This window comes from Azolla caroliniana, unplaced genomic scaffold (assembly GCF_043228905.1).
Source record: "Azolla caroliniana isolate FFs.n. ecotype wild unplaced genomic scaffold, voAzoCaro1.0.p SCAF_3, whole genome shotgun sequence".
Classification (NCBI taxonomy): domain Eukaryota; kingdom Viridiplantae; phylum Streptophyta; class Polypodiopsida; order Salviniales; family Salviniaceae; genus Azolla; species Azolla caroliniana.
The window spans coordinates 15,394,633-15,399,460 of NW_028230438.1; the positions used below are offsets into that span (position 1 = coordinate 15,394,633).

The 4,828-nt window shown below is 49.1% G+C and overlaps 1 non-coding gene across 1 annotated transcript; it reads left to right on the forward strand.

The window, feature by feature from the left end:
• The first annotated feature begins 548 nt into the window (after positions 1 to 548).
• On the forward strand, positions 549 to 620 carry TRNAD-AUC (transfer RNA aspartic acid (anticodon AUC)). Its single transcript has one exon. It is a non-coding gene; the product is annotated as a tRNA-Asp (tRNA).
• The last annotated feature ends 4,208 nt before the right edge of the window (positions 621 to 4,828 follow it).

Below are 4,828 nucleotides of genomic sequence, written 5' to 3' on the forward strand. Positions count from 1 at the left end.
GGACGAAGTTCGTTGCAACCCGTGTACTCACGATGAAGCGGGGCCTCCTTTTCGACATTCGGGTCCATGCTCCGAACGAGTTTTACAATCGATGCTCCAACATGAGGATGTCGTTGTAGTTTAGTGGTGAGTATTCCCGCCTGTCACACGGGTGACCCGGGTTCGATCCCCAACAAAGACGCAAAGGGCGGGGCGAATACGATGTCATCTCGTAGGGCATTCCCGCCTAAGATCCCACATCCCCTTTCGAGCCCTTGGGGGGTACAGACAGTCATCTGCGAGGCAGGATGCATGTCATCATATGATCTCTCGTCCGACTGCACTCTTGGGTATTGCCACCCATAAGCTGACGAATTTCGTTGCAACCCCTGGATGAATTTCGTTGCAACTGATGAAACCAGGCCTCCGACTGCACTCTTGTGTGTGGCTGCCCATAAGCGACGAATTTCGTTGCAACCCGTGTACTGTTGAAGAAATCGGGCCTCGTTTTCGACATTCAGGTCCATGCTTCGAACGAATTGTACAATTGATACTTCCAATACGAGGATGCCGTTGTAGTATAGTGGTGAGTATATCCGCCTATCACGCGGGTGACCCGGGTTCGATCCACGGCAACAGCGCGAACGGCGAGGCAAATCCGATGTCATCTCCTAGGGCATTGCCGCCTCGGATCCCGCACCGCCATATCCTCAATGCTTTCCTCTCTCCCCCGGATTCTCTACCCCTTTCGAGCCCTTGCAGGGTACAATCAATCGTCACCAACGCAAGGCGCATATCACTAGATGGTCTCGTCCGAGTGCAGTCGTGGGTATTCCCGCTCATACTCGGACGATGTTTGTTGCAACCCATGTACTGACGACGAAGCAAGGCCTCATTTTCGACATTCAGGTCCATGCTCCGAACGAGTTTTACAATCGCTGCTTCCAACACGATGATGTCGTTGTAGGCAACTGCGCAAAGGCTGGGGCGAATCCGATGTCATCTCCTAGGGCATTGCCGCCTTGGATCCCGCACAACCATATCATCAATGGTTTCCTCTCTCCTTGGGATCCTCTACCCCTTTCGAGCCCTTGGGGTACAGTCAGTCGTATGCGAGGCATGGCACATGTCATCATATGATCTCTCGTCTGACTGCACTCCTATGCATTGCCGCCCATAAGCGGACGACTGCAACCCCTGTACTGACCGATGAAGCCAGTCCGCGGTTTCAACATTCGGGTCCATGCTCCGAACGAGTTGTACGATCGATACTTCCAACACGAGGATGTCATTGTAGTATAGTGGTGAGTATTCCCGCCTATCACGGGGGTGACCCGGGTTCGATCCCTGGCAACTGCGCGAAGGGCGGGGCGAATACGATGTCATCTTGTAGGGCATTGCTGCCTAGGATCCCGCATCTCCATATCTTGAATGCTTTCCTCGTTCCCCCGTATCCTCTACCCCCTTCGAGCCCTTGGGGGGTACAGTCGGTCGTCCGTGAGGCAGGACGCATGTCACCATATGATCTCTCGTCCGACTACACTCCTGGGCATTGTTGCCCATAAGCGAATGAATTTTGTTACAACCCCTGTACTGACGACAAAGCCGGGCCTCCGTTTCGACATTCAGGTCCATGATCCGTGTAGTGTGAATATTCCCGCCTGTCACGCGGGTTACCCGGGCTCGATCCCCGGCAAACGCCACGAAGAGCGGGGCAAATCTGAGGGCATTGCCGCCTGGGATCCCTTACCGCCATATCCAGCATGCTTTTCTCTTTCCCCCAGATCCTATGATTTAGAGCTATGTGGATGCCCTCCCTCCGCGTAGTCCCTCACCTTTTAGTTGTATATATCTATTTCTCTCCATCTTTGCATAGCTACGTATACACGGCTTTAGCGCTTCATTCACCCAGTCTATTTTGTCAAAACTTACTTTCTTTGTAATGCAAACAACCACTGGGGGAAGGTCTGATCCCTCCCCGATAGGTTTTCGTGATATACTACAAATCAACAAGCTTACTAGCCTGGGGAATCACTAATTTTTTTGAGAACCAAAGATTATCATGACCACAACTTTAGAAAGACACAAAAGCGCAAGTCTATGGGGTCGCTTCTGCGATTGGATCACTAGCACTGAAAACCGTCTGTACATCGGATGGTTTGGTGTTCTGGAAAATTAATCGTGGCAGAGAAAGGCCCGTAGAATAGGAAATGCGAAGCGTTTTCTAGAAAAAAAATAGCAAGTGGATGAAAATCACCTTCAGGCTAAGGTATGCTTAGAAAAAAAGACAAGCTTAACATGTAGCAGAATTGGAAAGTTGACAAAAACAGACACCCACTACGGTAATGAACGACAAGGACTTCCGATGACTAAAACATGTTCGTCATGTAGACAATCCTTTCATCGGAGTAACCGCTCTACTTTTCTTGACGGGGACCCCCCTTAGGCCTTTGTAGGCATGAGGTATCTCTACATTATTCTATTACTTGTCAGTACAGCAATAAGCATATTTTTTTGGCGGGCAAGCAGGCACGCAGTAAGACGACATGGTTCTCCAATCTACCCAAACATAAGTAGCGGGGAAAGATGATAAAAGGCAAAAACCACTTGAGTAAAACAATTTTTCATATTCTTTCCTTTACCTTTCATAGCAACTAAGGATCAAAGAGCACCGAATTTAATGAGTCGTACAAGAAAAGCCAAAATAGGGACATGATATTGAAAGTGTAATAATATATGTGGTCAAGTCCCATAAACCCCTGGAGAAGATATAGCAAATGGATAGAATGTACCTACATTTGGATCCGACAATACCATACCATAATCAGAAAGTGTAACAGCCCGATGGGCGACTATTCCACACAGTTCGGAGAGCACAACTACGAGCACTTCTCCTCGGCAGAAGCTTGACTCTATCTTTGAGCGCGGTAGAATGAAGACGTGTAAAAGTCAAAGTCTCTGGGATTATTGCACGTAAATCTGTCCACGAACCTATTTAAACAAGGTTAAAAGCAATGGATAGCCTAGTCCCTATAGGTCGTGGTCAACGAGAACTAATAATCGGCGACCGATAAATTCATAACGGAACATTCTCCCGCACGTACCAGACGAGCAAAGGAGCGGAAGCTGAGAAAGAGCTTTGCGCTTTATCCCAACATCTTCCTTGGGCCCCGCAACAAACAGTTACAAATTGAAAGGATATGGGTGAAACATCTACACCCAAGACGTCGTTAAGACTAGCGTTAAGACAGAACAAAAGAGAACATGTCGTTGCCGTCGTCATATCCTATATGTCGATTAGTAATATCCGCTCTGCTGTGTTACCGGCCTGCAAGAAGGCTTAAGGAGGTCCAAACCAGAGCGTGAAAGGAATAGTTATTCGGGAACTGTTGTAATTAGTAGTCTTAATATATATATTAATATATAAGAAGATGTGGACGGACGGACCGGAATCGGTATGCCGATCCGGATCCGGAATGATCCCGTAAAGGTGCCGGTTGGCACCATTTTGTATTTCGCACCGGAGACCTATATAAAGGCCCGGTTACAATGTAATCAGGAGCGGATAATTAATAAAGCTTATTGTCTTAATCTTCCAGTGTTGATTACCGTTCTATATTCATTGTTATATCTTACACGTGTTAATTACGGATTGCTAAGTAACCAATTAAGGTCTAATTAAGCGTTGTGTCGTAAATCATTCTGCCGTACCACCCTTTGGTAAAGTGTCTTAAGGGGACACCCTGTGTTAGGCTGTTGTCCGGCCCTAGCAATAACACAGTTTTTGGCGACCACGATTCCTGCATAATCGTGGCAAGAATGGATGACTAGGCCAACAAACGACCCGGTTACAGAGAGAGCACGAAGACTTGCTGAACGGAGACGGCGGCGAGAGGCTTTCCAGCAAGCAGCGGAAGAAATCCGAATGGATCGATCATTTTCCAAAGTGATCTGGAAAAAGGCGGAGGAATCGCTCCTTCTACAACAAAACGCCTACCCGGACGAAGGAAGCAGCTTAAGCAGCCTCCGGGAAGCGGAAACCCTTCTCCAGGCCTTGGTCGGAAGAGACGGCGAATCCGAAGCATTTTCAGCGCTACAATCGGATTCAGAAGGGGGTTACAGCGCGCATACGAACTATCGCAGCAGTAACGACACCCTAGGAGGACCGGAGGACGAGGAGTCGGATACCTTACCGACACCGGAACCAAAGTTGGCAGACCGGGAACCTCCGGCACTTGTCGTGGAGCAACCTCCGGAGACGGAAGTGCACCAGCAAAAACCTCCAACACCGGAAGTCGAGCCGGCAACACGAAAGGAAGACTGGCAAAGACCTCAAACGCCGACGGAAAAGCAGGAAAGACCACCGACACTGCCAGCCCGCGTACCGACATCGGACGACGACATGTCGTTCCAGTACTCCAAGTATCGGGATGACCCACACGCGGAGGCTCATGTTCACACGTTTGAACAAACATGGGAAGTGAACCATGTGTCACAACGGTTAACCACACAGAAGAGGAACGATCTAAGATAGCCGAATTCGGCGTGACATTAGAAGGACCGGCTGCCAGATGGCACCGGACGCAGGATCGCAGCACCATCACCACCTTTGCGGACCTGAAAGACAAATTCTTGCACTTCTTCCAGAAGGAGGTGGATCAGCGAGAAATGGTGGGCTTATTTTATACAATTCGGCAGGACCCTGGGGAGAGCATCCCATAGTTTGTCATCCGGTTTCAACGGATGCACAGTCAGCTTACCCGTGCACCCCCGGAGGAAGAAACGCAAGCTATATTTTTAGTCGTGCTCCAGGAACCTCTACGAACGGTATGCACGGTCATCGACTTTC